The sequence below is a fragment of the Natrix helvetica genome (assembly GCF_964273705.1).
Source record: "Natrix helvetica genome assembly, chromosome: 6".
NCBI lineage: Eukaryota > Metazoa > Chordata > Lepidosauria > Squamata > Natricidae > Natrix > Natrix helvetica.
In genome coordinates, this window is record NC_138553.1 from 67,993,300 (window position 1) to 68,011,358 (window position 18,059).

Consider the following 18,059-nt stretch of genomic DNA (forward strand, 5'->3'; position numbering starts at 1 on the left):
GCTATTTGATATCTTCTTTTTTCTTCTCGTATCAAGAATCTAAATATACAAGGCTGGGTTGAGATACCACATTAAGTCAGGATGTGGCCTGTTGGGGGAGGGACGTTGGGCGGCAGTGCCATTCACTGTGGCCTCTAATTCATGGTCAGCTTCAGGTGCAAACTCAGACATCTGTAATTCATTCAACATACTGTGGTCAAGCAAACAAGTCTATCAAAGTCCCTATTATATTCCTTTAGCCAAATCAGAATTTTATCTTTAGATTGGAAGAAGGGAAAAAAGAGCTCAGGAAGCCATTATTTTCATTCTAATGAAGCATTTACAGAAAAACATATTCTCATTAAATTAGATCAAGGGAAAATTGGTGTCAGGCCATGAAATGCAACTGAGCTTCCTTAACCGAAGCAACAATTAGCTCCGGCTGGGCAGTGAATGAGGTTTGGGTCATCCAGTGACTGAATGTCAGCTCTGACTGCTTAATAAGGTTCTGGGGGAGCTATTTTGTAAGAAAACTACCTTTTTGAACATGAGTTTAGATGCATGTATTTTTTAGGTGGGCCGATGGGGTAAATCCAATCCATTTTATTAATTGCTTTTCATCATATATTTTTACTCTGTTTTTTAAAAAAAATCTCAAGTAGTTATTTTATAGATTTAGAGGGGAAAAAAGGTTGATAGGGAGGTAACCTTTTATAATCATGAACAAGGAAGATTTTGGGGGTAATTAAGAACACACCACATTCACGGGAATGTAGGTATCTCCATACATCTTGCTGATTCTTTATAGCTTTCTGTTTAAGGCCAAAAAGAAAGGTTGCATGAAACTGGGAAAAGCCTTGTTGAAAGAAAGTCAAGATGCAACCAGACACCAACCTTCCTGTAACTGAATTGTTAGAGTGGGTGTTTTCTTTCTTTGAACTATAAAAAGAATAGACACCTTGCAGTCACAGCCAGTGATGGGCTGCTGCCCGTTCAGACTGGTTCACCCAAACTGGTAGTTCCGGGCACTGGTTAGCCCTGTCCATTCGCCCCGATGCTATCTGGTCCTCAATATTTCACTTTCCATCTCTCTCACCCTGCAGTCAAAATGATTTGCACACCTCTCCCATTCTACTAACCGTGGCTGACCTAACAGGCGTGCAGGAAGCCTCCACATTGAAAAAGCTTTATTTGGGGTGTTGCACGCAAGTGAAGAAGATGTGCATGCGTAGCGCGGGTGTGCAGCGGGTGTGCACTCTTCCTCACATTTTTGGAGAACCAGTTGTAAAAGTATGTGCAACTCACCCAGTTTTCCCAGTTGCAATGTATGGCTGTGACTGTTGGACCATAAGAAAGGCTGAGCGCCAAAGAATTGAGGCGTTTGAACTATAATGCTGGAGAAGATGTCTGCGAGTCCCTTAGTCTGCAAGGCAATCAAACTGGTCAGTCCTAGAAGAGATCAACCCTGCTCTTTAGAAGGCCAGATCCTGAAGATAAACTCAAATACCTCCTAATGAGAAGGAAGGACTCACTGGAGAAGAGCCTAATGCTGGGAAAGATTGAGAGCAAAAGAAGAATGGGATGACAGAGAATGAGGTGGCTGGATGGAGTCACTGAAGCAGTAGGCATGAGCTTAAATGGACTCTGGAGGATGGTAGAGGACAGGAAGGCCTGGGGGAACATTGTCCATGGGGACATGACTTCACAACTAACAACAAAACACCCACCTTTGGTCACAGCTATGTAGACCCTGCTTGGTAGCATTTGTGAAGCAACTACGTGGCCAGGCATGGAAACTGTTGAACACCACAGAGATGAGTGTGCAGTCAAAGATAGGGTACTCAAGCATGGCTTTCAACCTTACCATAACTAAAACTAATGCCAGACTGTAATGTAAGCTGTCAGGCATGAACATTTCGACCCACATGTACAGAATTCAAGCTAGCTACTTTATTATGTCCTGCGTATAATATGGGAATCTCTCCAGTATGGTAGCCGACACCTGGTACAATTAGACAAGGCTCCAAGGAACTGGGATGTGTGTGACCCTAGTCCTTTTGTGGTTGTGCAGTGACTCCAGGGTAGCTCTGTGCTTTTTGTCTCTTCTTTGCCAGGCTGGGTGTTTCCCAACATCAGTCCTACCAGATAGACCATACAGGAAACAACCAGATGAGTGAATTCTACTTCGTTGTAAAGCTCCATTATTAGAATCTTGCATGGATGACAGTACAGTTCTCCCAATGTCACTTTTACAGCCCAAGAAACTAGGGAGGGTCTCGTACGAGTCTCTTGACCTACCCACTATCTGACTGTGGACTATGTTGTCTCTTTTCTGATTGTTCTCTAGGTAGCCTTTTTTCATCGTAGTTAATGAAAATAATAAATAGATCTACATGGAATTCTGGGAAAGGTCATTCATTGGTTCTAGGTCAGGTAGCATCAATATGTGGATAATACCCAATTGTATATCTTTACCCTGAATCCTACTCTCTACTGGAGATACAATATGTGTCTACATCAATGACGTGCAGTCAGGGGAGGCAGGGGAGGCAGAGCCTCACCGCTCTCATCATGAAAATTTTAAAAAAATTACTCCGGGAAGCCGCAAAAGTGGCTGGGAGAGGCACGCGGCTTGGTTTAGCCTCCCTGGACGTCGCAGCAGCAGCCCCAAGTGCGCCACTCTCGCCATTTTTTGCATCAGGCGAGCCTGGGATCCTTGCAAGGGGAATGGGACCACGTGTGCAGGAGGCTCCTCAGCGCCAGCCTCAGATCAGCGCAGCCGTATGTTGGCTCAGGAAGGAGGGGAATGGGACCACGTGTGCAGGGGAAAGGGACCGCGGCTCACGCTGATCTGAGGCTGGCGCTGAGGAGCCTCCTGCACATGTGATCCCATTCCCCTTGCAAGGATCCCGGGCTCGCCCGATGCAAAAAATGCCTAGGTAACATCATCAGTGCTGAAGGGAGTGGGAGGGGGGGGAGGAGGAGAAAGGAGAAGTTTCTCTTCTCAGAAATGTCTTCTCAGTGGAGCTGTGGCAGCCTGCCTGTCCCTTTCTGACATTTCTGAGAAGAGAAACTTCTCCGGTTGGGCTGCGCCCGTGCGATCGGAGCAGCCACGTGGTTTGATGACGTCACCAGCCTCACCAGCCATAAACCTCACCGCACGTCACTGGTCTACATGTCTGAAAGCCATAAGAGATTGCATAGGTTGTATTAAACTGAAGCTGAAAGATGAAGTGGTTATTTGTCTATGAATCATTTGATTCTCAGTGGGCTGCCACACTGGCTCTGACAGTCTTGTACCACCTTTAAACGAATAATTTGGATTCACGAGTCCTACAGGAATAACAGTGGAGTTGATGGCCAGGAGACTTTCGCCTGGCCTTGATTGGTCTGTCCATTTATAAAACATAAGGCCCTGGTGACTGCCCTCCATGCCTTCAGTACTTCACTGTTGGATTACTAATATTCTCTACATAAGTCTGCCCTTAGAGACTACTGACAACCTGCAGCTGATTACAGATAGAGCGGCCTGCATGCTAGTTGTTAACAGTGGCTGAGTAACATTATGCCTATATTGAAAGCTCTAAATCAGGGGGTCCAATCCCCAGTCTAAGCAAGCACTGGGTGAGCATGCAAAGGTTCTGACAGGTTCTGGAGAACCGTTAGCAGAAATTGTTCGGAGAACCAGCAAATACCACCTCTGGCTGGCCTCAGAATGGGGTGGGAATGGAGATTTTGCAATATCCTTCCCCTGGAGTGGGGAGGCTCTCAGGATTTTGCAATATCCTTCCCCTGCCCCAGTAGTATTTCTTTTTGAATTTCACCAATGGTGTAAACCATCTCCCCCCCCCTGCCATAGCCTCCCCCCATCATGGTAAAATCAGTGGTGAAATTCAATATTTTTTTACTACTGGTTCTGTGGGCGTGGCTTGGTGGGTGTGGCAGGGGAAGGATACTGCAAAATCCCCAGTCCCTACCCTCTCTAAAGATCTCTTAATCTTTAACATGATATTTCCTGATATGGCAGATCTTAACTATTATCCCCCTGACTAGTATTGCTGTCCAAGTAGGAAACTTGTAATGCATTTCAAAGTTGTGCCTGTATCTACTGTGTAATGGCATGCTTTAATATCTATGATGAAAATGACAAACCGTTAGAAAAAAAAACAAGAGATGGAAGGAAGATACTTTCAAAAGGGAGGCAAGGGCCTGGGCAGAAAGTTTGGAAAATAGTCAGTGGAAGAGGGTAGAGATGAGAAAAATACCTAGATTGAACAGCCAAAAAATAGATGCAGAAGAGACAAACATCCAAGGCATGGGAGGCAAGTCAAAAAAAAGCATAGCAATTAAATATTGAAGTGGGCAAGAGATGATGGATAGATGATTTCTTTTTATGGCTATTGTTTTGATTTGTTTCTCTCTCTCTCTCTCTCTCTCTCTCTCTCTCTCTCTCTCTCTCTCTCTCTCTCTCTCTGTGTGTGTGTGTGTGTGTGTGTGTCTGTCTCTGTCTCTCTGTCTCTGTCTCTGTCTCTGTCTCTCTCTCTCTCTCTCTCTCTCTCTCTCTCTCTCTCTCTCCTTTCCTTTTTTAGGTAGGCGACATGATTAGAAGTTAGGCCACATATAAAGAAAACATTTTTAAATAAAGGGTGATATAATTAACAGAATAAGAGATAGAAATAAGAGAAAGAAGGAATATTAATGTATATATTCTTATATAATAAAATAAGAGTAACAACAAGAAAAAACATGGAATAATTGAATAATGACAGACTGCAACTTAATATAATTATGTACTACTATTAGAAATATATAAGTTGGTCAAATTTAATGATTATGATTAATTATATTAGTTTCATTTGCATTAGAATGGATGACACCCAGGTGCCACACATTGATAATTTGCCCCCCCCAAAAAAAGTATTTTAAAAAAGAAAGAAAACAGCAAGAGCCTAACTATTATGAAACAAGGTTCTGTGTATTAAAATGTAAGAATTTTAATAAGCTGTGCATAAGTATTTGCAAATGATGGAAATCATAGAAATAACCTTGTTGGAGGAATACATGCAGGTTTCAAAAGGAATTGTATCAACGTGCTCATGTTACAGTTAATTTGTTAGTATTAAAGCTTATCATTTTCTGTACAATTTTTCTATGGTGACAAACATTTTCAACAAATTAAAGAGCCACCGTTGATATATTTTGGGCTACAGCACACAATGAATTCCCAGTGCTCAGTGCGAAATAGCGTCCACTATAATGAGCAGCAAAAAGTGACCATCTGTTAGATATTATTTTAGCATCAGCTTCTACTTCATAAAACAGGCCCTTTCCATGTTTCCTGTAACAATGTAGAATGAATTCCATTCTATTCATGCCCTTTGGGCATCAGCATGATTTGGAAACCTAATAAAGTAAGTCATCAAAGAACAACTCATGTGTCCAGAATTTGTATTAGTGTACTACAGGGAACTGAAGTGGTACTATCCTTTAAGTCTACATCTTCTAAATCTTCATTTATTGCCACAAAATCAATGGACTTTTTTTTTTCAGTAGATAGTTTCACTAAATAAGGAATATTATACTGAAGCAATCATATCCTACTCTTTGTTTTCCCAGGGAATGTCCGTATTGTTCGCCATAAAGATTATTTGGTATTTATTGCTTTTCTGTCCCAAAGGAATTCATAGTATGGTTCAGCTTTGTTAACAGTGTGAATAGGCCAGATTTATAAGCTTGCAGAGCTGTCCTACCTGCTGAGAGGGGTTTGTTACTGGATGTGGTTTTGAACGTTGATTCTCGCAGTTGAGCCTGATACATAATCATCTCCACAATCATTTTCCTGTCTATTCCTGGAAGAAATTACTTGTCAAATGGAAAAGAGAGCTCCCCGTGACATTCAGGATATGTCCGAATATTGTATTTCCACGTGTCTTACCAGAACTGGGCTGAGAAAAATAACATTTTGATCTGGAAATTATTCAGTAGGCTGTTTTCTACAATTACGTCTCCCTTTAGTGCACCTTCTTCATTAGATTATGCATATCTGCACAATCTATCTGCATAGATTATGCAGAGAGGAAAGGCTATGGGCTCTTTTCCTAGTTGTGAGTCTTTGTCCTTCATTTGGCTTCATTCACTTTACATCTATTTCAGTGGTGGGTTCCGGATCCCATTCCAAACTGGCCTGGTGTCACCCACAGAGACACGTGTGGCATGCATGCACATGCGTGCGGTATGCACATGCATCATACCTGCCTGAACAAGCCTCTGTGACGCTCCAGCTGCTCGGCGGAGTGTCGCGCAGGCGCTGTATGTGCCATGCAGGTGCGCGGAAGCGCCAAAGGCTTAAAGGACAGGTAAGGAGCTCAGGTGGTAGGGTGGACCCTCTGGAGCATCATACCGGAATGGTATCCGGTGTGCCGAGCAGGCTCCGGTATGCCCGTACCGGGGTGTACCGCCTGCAACCCACCACTGATCTATTGGTAGATTTATTTTTATTCCTCTTATACCCATGGAGGGAGAAGAGATTTTTTGAAGATGTAGGGCTCTGGTGAAGACGTAGATGCATGGTGATGTCACATGTGTCCTAATAGAATTGCTCAAGTGACCTGAATTGTGTAATGCAGGGGTGTCAAACTCAATTTCTTTGTGGGCTGCATCAGGTTATGTTTGACCTCTGGGGGTGAGGGTGGGGTATGGCCAAGTTAGGTATAGCCAGTGTAGGCATCGCCAGCTCGAGGTCACTTGTGTCAGGGGTACTTATGGTAGCCAACTGCTAAGGCAGGACTTCCTTCAGACCTCCCCTCACTCTCATTAAAAACTTCCTTCCTTCCCTCCTTCCCTCCCTCCCTCTTTCCTTCTTTCCTTCTTTTTCCTTCCCTCTTCATTCTCCTTTCTTCTTCCTTTCCCTCTTTCCTTATTTTTCCTTCCTTGCTCTCTTCCCATCTTCCCTTCTTTTTCTTTCTCTTTCCTTTTTCCCTTTCATCTTTTCTGTCCCTTCTTGTATGCTCAAATGCAAAAGGGGAAACATTTCTTCTTCTTTTTCAGTTTGTTTTGCTAGCCCTCTGCCAGCTATCGCTGGCAGAGGCACAGTGGGTCAGTCCTTTTCTGTTTCCAGGGTGGCCCCCCCGAGGCAGATCTAAGCACCCCATGGGCTGGATCTGGCCCGTGGGCCTTTAGTTAACACTGGTGTCAATGTATTTAGGTAATTACATGGTACACATTATTGCCAACGAAGTTGAGATGCATGTGACTTGCCTTTTTTCCTGCCCAGGTATACACCAAATTTGCAAACCAATAAGGTTTCCTTGCATCTATCCACTACTACAGAAACTATATAACTAACCTGACATGCCACAGCACATTTAATCTGTAAACTATTCTAAACCCACTCCTTTGTTTTGTCCACAGCTAGAGCAGATTGCAAATGATTTCAGGTGCTTACTAGTGCTGATTGAGTAAGCATGAAATGAAAATAGGACAACTGCTGTCTTGGTGAGTAACTAATATTTGCTAAGGAAGGAACAACATGCAAAGTGAATATGCTAAAATGTGCATTCCATCCAAAATAGAGATGAAGAAAGAAAGAAAGAAAGAAAGAAAGAAAGAAAGAAAGAAAGAAAAAAGGGAACCATCTTACTGCTTGTACCCTGCCAGCAATAGTTTATAAGTGACACTGTGCTTTTTAAAAGGTTGTAGGCGCAGGTGGGAAATCCTAATGTTGTAGTCTATATAAAAGTGTATGTCTGTAAAAATGCAGGGTCAGAAAGATTCAAGATGAAGTAGGCATTCAGGAAATTGAAAAGGACTGGGGAAAACATTCAAAGGTTGTTTTTTTTAAAAAAAATGTTATATTTGTTAGCCGCCTTGAGCAAAGTGGAATAAAATTATTCAGTCATCAATACATGTGCATAATGATAGAGGAATTCCATTTTATATTATTCTGCAATCATTTCACGTTACTGAAGCATAAATAATGGGTTGTCCTCAATAATGCATTTTGTAGACCTGCATAAAATGCATGACTGCACAACTTTATATCCATTTAGCTGGGAGCAAATCTGGTCAACTTGGCAAGTCTCATTTTTGAAAAGACATTTGCAATCAAGACAATTCAGCGTCCTGATAACATTTATTCATTTTTTATTTATATAATTTATCTCACAATGTGTGTGGTTGGTTCATAAAGGATTACAAACTCTGAAATATAAACAATGACAAAAAACACATAGCGCACACTCAGGTCTAAAACATTTCATTCTCAATTCATACGAAAACAATGTTATGATGATACAATCAATCCTAATAAGTAGACTTGATGAAGTTAAGAAAGCAGAATCAGGGCAAAAAGTAAGTTGTTGCTGTATTTAAGAACTGCTCCATGGTAGTGCATCATACCATAATATTTCCTAGGACCACTGGTGAGATTCAAAAATTTTTATTACCGGGTATGTGGGTGTGGTTTGGTGGGCGTGGCATGGCATGGCTTGGTGGGTGTGACTTGGTGGGTGTGGCAGGAGAAGGACACTGCAAAATCCCCATTTCCTCTTGATCAGCTGGGACTCGGGAGGCGAAGAATAGATGGGGGCGGGGCCAGTCAGAGGTGGTATTTACCGGTTCTCTGAACTACTCAAAATTTCTGCTACCGGTTCTCCAGAATTGGCCAGAACCTGCTGAATATCACCTCTGCCTAGGACATATGCACATAGACCGTATAGATCAGTGATGGCAACCCTTTTTCTTATGGCGTGCCAACATTGTGCCCACTATCATGCACACCTACATGCCCACTCAATCCTCCCCGCCGACCTGTGCATGCACACGCAGTCACCCCGTGCATGCACGCACAACTCCTCCCCAGGCTCCAGAGGCTTTCCTGAAGCCCAGGGAGGCCTCCCCCAGCCCCCCCCCCAGAGGCCCTCCGGAAGCCAGAAATGGATTGTTTCCAAATTTCCAGTTGGCCCGTTGGGGCCGTTTTTCACCCTCCCCAGTCTCCGGAGGCTTTCCTGAAGCCTCGGGAGGGTGAAAACAATCTCCCCTGGCCCTCCGGAAGGGCGAAAAATCAATTGGCTGGCATGTGCCTGCACAGCGGAGCTGACAGTTGGCATGCCACCAAGTATGGCACTGTGTGCCACCTGTAGCACATGTGCCATAGGTTCGCCATCATGGGTATAGATGCTTGTAGACCATATAAAGACCACAAAGCCTTTTTTTTTGTCTAAACTAGAGGTCTCCAAACTAATGCTTGCAGGCTTCATTTGGCTCTCCAGAAGGTTCCTTCCAGCCCACCGTCTTATCCTATGTGCCTGTGCTCCAATCCTTTCCAAACAGCACATCTGATTGGAAAGGAAGGTAGCATTCCTTCAATTTCTCCGATGGGTGTGTGTAAGAGCCTGCTGGAGGGTTGCTTCCTTTTCTGTGGGGAGAGTGGATCCGAGGGGATCCCTTGGATTGTCCCCCCTCCCTGCACAAAGAAATCCCCATCTGAACTGGCTCAGGGCCAGCAGGACACAGAATAGGAAGCTGGCTGGAGGATTGACTGCTGTGCTGAAAATCTCCCAAGACAGTTTCAATTGGAGATCATGGATTATTGATCTCCAATCAAATCCAATTCTATAAAAATGTGCCCCTGAGCAGTTTCTGACCTTGAAATTCTGGACTTTGGAATATTTGAACTTGACATATTTCATCTTTGAAAATGTTTGTTCACACAGGTATGTTGTGCCAAAAACTGATGCCAATCCACAAGCAAATCCAGTCCAACTATCAAGCAAAGTTACGTGATGAGCATTTGAAGTCTATTCTGATCATTGGCTCCTCAAGCTTGAAACGTCAGTTCAGTGATGTAGTTTGTTAACTAAAAAATCAGTGTCATCTTTCCCATTTATCTTGTGCTTCATGCTGATTAAAACCTGCAATTGTCAGAATTTCTTTGCGTTGTTTTATTGGAGTTCTTTTTGGGGTGCATTTATTATTTGTATTCTGCACCACAAAATTGGGCAGATTCTCATTTAATGTAAAAGCTTTCTTTCCTCATCCACAGTTATTGATTTATTATTTCTTCAGAGTGTTTGCCAACCATGACATTTTTCTTATATCATTTGTCCTTACAAACACAGCATTGTTTCTTCGTAAGTTGTAGTCACATTTCTTTTTTGCTGTTGTGGTGAATCATATCACATTGAGCAAAATAAACCACATTCAATTTTATTCACTCGTTTATAAAATTGATTTTTCACTCCCTGGCCCTCAAAATGTCAACTGTGACCCTCAGAGTGAAAAGTTTGGAGATCCCTGGTCAAAAACCAAGATGCTGATGGTAAATGAGAACTACGGCAGGAATAAAATTAATTTTAATATAAAAGGAGTTTTCCCTCCACTAATCCCTGTGGAATAATTCTTCCTTTAAAAGAAGGATCAGTGACCCATGTCAGAAATCTTTCAGCTGGATGCTGCAGCTTGATTTATGACCTCCCAGCTGAATCTCCTCGACAAAATAAGAGAGCTGTTTTCTACTTGACCAATCTGACAACTGGGAAATGTTGCTGTTTTGAAGATCTGGATATTGTACAAAGTTGCACAGTAGAGGTGCAATCCTTAAACAATCCTCTCTGGCATGCATTATATAAAAGGAAATGTAATATATGCATACATATGTTTTAGAAGCTAAATCTGCTGAAAAACCTGTATGAGAAAAAAAACCAGAATTCTATTTAGACAGAATATATCTGCTGCAACCTTATAATTTTCCTATGTTTTCAGCAAACAGCAAATACTTGTGCATTCTTTTTTTTCTAGTTGTCCATTATTATATCTTTATCTCACCCATATTATATATGCCTGTATGTCTGGTTTTGTGAGAAGTGCAGCAATGATATTGACAATTCCCACTTGTCCTTGCTTCTTTATATACTATAGAAATAGAAATGATATACATTATATATATAATGTATGTATTTATGTTACAACCCCTGGTATGCCTAAATATGGGAGGAAGGTCACTACTCCCTCTTTCTGACCTTCGGCTCATCACAGAAAACCATGCAGGCAGAAAACCATATTTTTATTTTTAATGTTGCCTTTTTATATTTGTGTTATATTTGTACTGATAAATAAATAAAGGGAGACTAGTATAGATCTATTTCGAGCTAATTAGCTCTCATCAGCTAGCCATACCCTTACTGGGATTTGAACCCGGGCTGTTTATATCTTAGGCAGGAGTTTTAGCCACTAAGCCACGGGCTCACTTCCTTATCAGTTGAGCCAGGGAAGTAGGAATGTATTTATGTTACAACCCTTGGTATGCCTAAACAGTTCTATTCAGATATGACCAGATATCAACATGTATTTCTGAAGCTGAGATATCTTTGCAAAGTGGCAGCTAAGAAGAAGCTAAGCATGTAATACTTAAATGTCAAAAACAATACTTGGAAGTGCCCATGGAAGCCTATTAGTAATCCCTACTATTTCTTGCATTGCAGGTTTTGTGGGACTAAAGTGGCTGCTGTTGCCGGTAGGTAGGCAGCTATATTTTTCAGCAATTGCCATTTCTAGGTAAAAGTAAAGGTTACCCTTGCACATATGTGCTAGTTGTTCCCGACTCTAGGGGGCAGTGCTCATCTCCGTTTCAAAGCCGAAAAGCCAGCGCTATCCGAAGACGTCTCCATGGTCATGTGGCTGGCATGAGTAAATGCAGAAGGTGCACAGAACACTGATACCTTCCTACCAAAGGTGATTCCTATTTTTTCTACTTGCATTTTCATGTGTTCGATTGGCAGAAGTTGATACAAGTAAGGGGAGCTTGATCCATTACGCAGCACTAGGGATTTGAACCGCCATACTGCCGATCTTTCCGATCGACAATATCAGGATCTTAGCCATTGAGCAACCACATCCCTTCATTTCTAGGTAATCTTAAAAGTTGCTTCATGTAGATTATCAATATTAAGAGTATTAATGATATTAATAATATGTAGATATTTGATTATCAAGAAAGATGCTTAGACTGTCCCCTAGACTTAAGGATAACTTGCACATATGTGTGAGGGGAACCTTTACATTTACCTTATGGAGAGAGCTTAGCAGATGTAATTTTAGCCTTGCTTTTGAATCCCTCAGGATGGTGGAAATAGTCACAGGACACGACCCCATGAATGTGTATGTCTGAAGGAGAGATACCTCTATAATGGACAACAAAAATGAATTAAGGACTAGGGAGACCTAAAAGAGGGCAAAGACCAGAATTGTGAACAGATGGTATGTGGAGACCCACTGGCCTCTTGAAAGCTAGGAAGTGTGGAAAAAAATGGCAGGCTGTAATTAGCAGCAGATTGTTAAAACAATGTCTCTGATCTCTCAGAACAACTGCTGAAAAAGAACAATACCTAGGTTCACAGCCTAAAATATGACTATAATAATAAAACAAAGCCCACATTGTAGAGTACAGATTTATATTTCCCCCCTCCCTGAAATTATTGTGTTTGAATCAGGTCTACAGCATGTGCAGTACTGAACCAGTAACAGTAATTAAAATGCCAGCTGCCCTGTTATAGAACTGCCAGAGTATTTTGTGTGTGTGTAAAAAATATGACTATCTGAACATTTAGAATAGATGTAGTAAAGCTTTCAGGAAGTATATATAACCAATAATGATCTTTGCATATTTGGGGTTCAGCAAAATAAATTTGTCTCAGTTTTGGCACTAGATTGGTTGCTGCAAATCACTCCAAATTATAGCACTTAGAAACAGATTGCTTGAGACATTATTTTGCTTATGACTGAAATTCAGTCTCAAGGCTGGACATCAAACCAAGAATAATTACAGAACTACATAAAGACTTCTTAGCATATTATAAATGTATTGAACTTAGTCATACATCTTTATCAATGTAATGTAGAAGGCTACAGTTACAGGGCTGATTAAAAATACAATCGATTTTCATGTAATTGTATATTTAATTATTTAAGGTTATACACAGAAATAATTAGCCCTCTTCATGCACACAAAAACAGAGTTTATTTGCCCTTAACCATAGGCTGAAAGAAGCAAATCTGGATTCTTTTGAATTGCAGCTAAAGGTAAAGGTTCCGCTCACACATATATACTAGTTGTTCCAGACTCTAAGGGGCGGTGCTCATCTCTGTTTCAAAGCTGAAGAGCCAGCGCTATCCGAAGACATCTCCGTGGTCATGTGGCTGGCATGACTAAATGAGCTTCCTGAGTTGGCTCAGAAAGAATATTCTTTGTTGTGCTTTTTGGATGACGTTTTTGGTATTTGGTGTCTTGAGATATGATAGAACCTAGAAATTTGAAGGTCTCTATTGTTGATACTGTGTTGTCTAGTATTGTAAGAGGTGGCAGTATGGGAGGGTTTCTCCTAAAGTCTACCACCATTTCTAAGGTTTTGAATATGTTCAGTTCCAGGTTGTTCTGGTCTACCATGAGGGTAGTTGTTCAACCTCCCATCTGTATGCGGTTTCATCATTGTATCGAATGAGACCAATCACTGTTGTATCATCTGCAAACTTCAGTAATTTAACAGATGGATCGTTTGAGATGCAGTCATTGGTATAGAGAGAGAAGTGGAGAGAGCACACAAGTGGGGGGCTCCTGTGCTAATTGTACAGGTATCTGATGTGATTTTGCCTAGCTTCACCTGCTGCTTCCTGTCTGTTAGGAAGCTTGTGATCCACTTCCAAGTGTGTTCAGGTACCGCTAGCTGAATTAGTTTAGTTAGAAGAATATCTGGAATGATGGTATTGAATACTGAACTAAAGTCTACAAAGAGGAGCCTTGCGCAGGTCTTTGGAGATTCAAGGTGTTGTAGGATGTAGTGCAAATTGCAGGGGGTCTAACAGCGGATCCATGATGGTTTTCAAGTGGGACATCACTAGCCTTTCAAAGGTTTTCCTAACTATAGATGTTAAGAGCAACTGCTCTGTAGTCATTCAGTTCCTTGACGGAAGGATTCTTTGGCATTGGGATGATAGTAGAGCATTTGTAGTGTTAAGGTACTACAATGAAAAATAATACAAGGAATACAAGGAAAATTTGTATTAGGGCTATTCACTTAACTGCTTTGTTTTTAAAACCTTTGTTGTAAAGTGCAATGCTTGCTCCCTTTCCCCATCTTTTGTTTGGAAATGATGTCCCTTCCCTGCCCTCACCCTGAATTGTCTGAAGTTATCTCCTCTCAGTGTGTATATGTAGACAACTTGATTCTTGAACCAGATTTGATTCCTAACTTAAGCTATGACTTTTTATTTTCAACACAACCTCATTAGGGGGTCACTTGTTTGGCCATCTATAACTTTTCAAACACTTGTCACAGAATGTTTGCAACTGAATTTGCAAAGTTGACCCTGCTCTTTTGAATTGTGCAGATTTGTTCAGAATTGGATTGAGTGCACGGAGAGCATATTCATTTTCATCTTTTCTCCAGCAAAGTAACACATTCCAGTTTGAAACTGATCCTTTCAATTTCCTTATAATTTTCAGTTCCTACTCCTGAGACAAAAAAAGGTTTGTCTAAGCACATATGCATACGTACAAACAAACACACACACACACACACACGCACACACACACACACCAGGAGTCATCTTAGTGGCAAAATGATATTTCAGAGAAGAAACGGCTTCCAATTACTTGTCATTACAGGATGTAGAATCATGTTAATAGAAATCAATTGGAAATAACTGCTAAAGAAGAAATGTTTAAAGCATCTTGACTCAATTTCATTTAGAGAGGGCTGTATATCAGCCTGTGCACAGATCATAATGGCACTAGGGAAAAAGAAAAAAAAAAGATTACAGGAGGAAAAAGTAACAAACAGGCAACAATTATTTCTGGATGGTATAAGCTTTGTTAACAAGGACAGATTCACAGTAGTGGTGAATATCTGTAGCTCGGGTGTAGGATTAGGGTGAAGGTTCATTCTCTGAGCTTATGGGTTGGTTTCCAAATGTTTCATTTGGAAACTCTGCTGAAGATGTTACTCAGCCTGGTAATGAAACATTCAGAAACCAATCCACAAGCTCAGAGAACAAACCTTCACCCTCAAGGTCATATTCCTTTGAAGTAAGGTGGGTTGATTTTGATGGAATTTATTTCCAAGAAAGTAAGTTCCAACAGTCTTACTTTAATATCATGAAAGTAAATAAAGAAAAGCCCATTTAGATACTTTTAGATTTAACATACATAAAGTACAGGGACATAGTGGCTCAGTGGCTAAGACGCTGAGCTTCTCAATCAGAAAGGTCGGCAGGTCGGTGGTTCGAATCTCTAGCGCCGTGTAACAGAGTGAGCTCCCGTTACTTGTCCCAGCTTCTGCCAATCTAGCAGTTTGAAAGCATGTAAAAATGCAAGTAGAAAAATAGGGACCACCTTTGGTGGGAAGGTAACAGTGTTCCCTACGCCTTCAGTGTTTAGTCATTCTGACCACATGACCACAGAGACGTCTTCGGACAGCGCTGGCTCTTCGGCTTTGTAATGGAGATGAGCACCACCCCCTAGAATTGCGAATGACTAGAACATATATGCGAGGGGAACCTTTACCTAGATGCTAAATATGTGAAAAGTCAATGTTCTTTGAGCAATCATATGTTTTTTACAGAGGGATAAAGTTATTTAATGCACTGCTTTCTCTGCTTCACAATTGTTAACACTCTAATCATCAGCTCTTTTTTGGGTATCTCTGCCAAGATTTTGAACTCTGGTGTTGGAGAAAAAGTATTGTGGACAACCAAGGAAACAAATGTACTTTTGAATAAATCAACCCAGAGCTCCCATTAGAGGCACAGATGACCAGGCTCAAAGTATCCTACTTTGAATACTCTGAAGAATGCTCTAGTACTGGGAAATGTGGAAGGAAATAGGAGATGATTTGCAGCAAAGTTGACAGCCTTAATTACAGAGGCAATAGGAGTGCAATTAGAAGAGCTGAAGGACCAGATTGGGATAGATCATCATGGAGATTATATATGTGGTTGCTAAAAACAGACAATGAGTTGTTAGCATAAAGTTAAGGTTCCCCTCACACATATGTGCTAGTCATTCCAGACTCTAGGGAGCGATGCTCATCTCCGTTTCAAAGCTGAAGAGCTAGCGCTGACCGAAGACATCTCCGTGGTCATGTGGCTGGCATGACTAAATGCTGAAGGTGCATGGAATGACTAAACACTGAGGACGCCCTTCCCACCAAAGGTGGTTCCTATTTTTCTACTTGCATTTTTACATGCTTTGAATTGCTAAGTTGGGACAAGTAATGGGAGCTCACCTCATTATGCGGCACTAGGGATTCGAACTGCTGAACTGCCGAACTGCCAACCTTTCTGATCGACAAGCGTCTTAGCCACTGAGCCACCACGTTCCCTGGATAGATTAGCATATAATCTATCTAATCTGTCAAAGTTGGTTCTATAACACAAATTATGGCCTGTTGTTTAAAAAAAGATAAGAGTTTAAAATTACATTTCTACATGACTTACTGGATCTTATATTAAAATGTCCAATGACCACAATGTTATGTTTTATCATGAAACTATTTTTAAAGGTTGCTGTTTCCATGTTGCCCGCCTCAAAGGTAAGAGAGATTACAGATTTGTCCATGATTTTCCAAGCAAAAAAGATGCAAAACTGAAAATAATAATGAAAGAAAGCTCTATAGAAGAAATAATATATCTCTTGACAGTGGGGCAGGTTGTAACTTGCTAACCTTAATACATGCTCAGTGATGTTTGATGATCCACTCCAAAGCCCCTAGAACTCATGTTTGTTTAGGTTTTTCTTTTTATAAAACCTTTATACCAGATGGCTTCCACAGCCCTCTAAATAGAAGAAGAAGCTTAAACAGAGGCCTGTTCTCTGTAAAGTAAAAGTAGACATAGGACCATTTTAATTCTGCAAGAAATTCAACTTGAAAGCTGCTCTTGTAGATTGTGAGAAGGCAAAAGTAAAAATATATCGCAGCTGGTTAGAAATGAATTCAGACTTCTGTGTGATTTATATTTGCATTAAGAGGGGGGGGGCAGGAGAAGGAGGCCCAATGTTCAGGTTAGAAGTGAAACTTGGCTCCGTTGAGAGCTACAGTAGACACCATGGCTCCATCTAATCCTGGATATCATTATGACATCAGTACTGTTTTCTTAAGTCATAATTTTGCGGTGTATAGGGCTGCAATAAGCCTATAGCCACCTTGCAAATATATTGAATTAATGCATCATTCCATATTTATTCTTTAAATTCCACATTGGAAAAAAAAGGTTTGATGTGAGTAAATTTATGGCACAGCTCTGTCATCTCAATGAAGAGCTTAAAATGTACTAGAGGGCCAACATTAATCTAGCGTGATTGTATTTAGCAGTCTGTTTGATTTGGCTTCCTAAAGTTTCTTTTATAATGATTAGAAATGTTAGCAGGAAATTTTATTCCAATGGTATCACAAGAACAGAGAGAACTGTATTTCTATATGATGAAGGGTGAGTTTTGTTTCCTTGCCATCGTTTATGTCAAGCGAGCTTTGAAGAAAAGGAATTCTGATTTTGTCATTTGTCTTTCTGGCCGAAACCAACAGCAGATGAGTGCCAAAGAGTTGGCTTGTCTATACTGCTGTGCCTTGAAGTAAGAAAGAATTCAGATGAAATCTTGAGATAAAAGGATTATCTGTTATTGCATATTTTTCACTGGGAGAATGATAAAACTTCAGCTAATTCTAAAGGAATTGGGTTACTTTCAAGGGTAGGATTCAGCCGATTTGGACCCGTTTGCACAAGCAAGTTGTTCTGGCGATCAGTTGGCCCTGCGCATCCACTTTGCACTAGTCTGTCCTATATTTCCTTTGTTTGAAGCCCAGCTGATAGCAGCGGCAGAGTGCATTGCCACGCCTTAGCTGTTTTACTCATCGGGACAGCAGTAGAAGGTACATTTCAGAGCTATTTTCAAACAGACTCTACGTGTGTGTGAAGCACCTGTGTGCGTGCAAAGTGCTCTCTCAGCAAACTGGTTTTTACACCGGTTGAATCCCACCACTGGTTACATTGTTATGATTATGGGCCTAATAACCATGTTCTAGTATAGATCT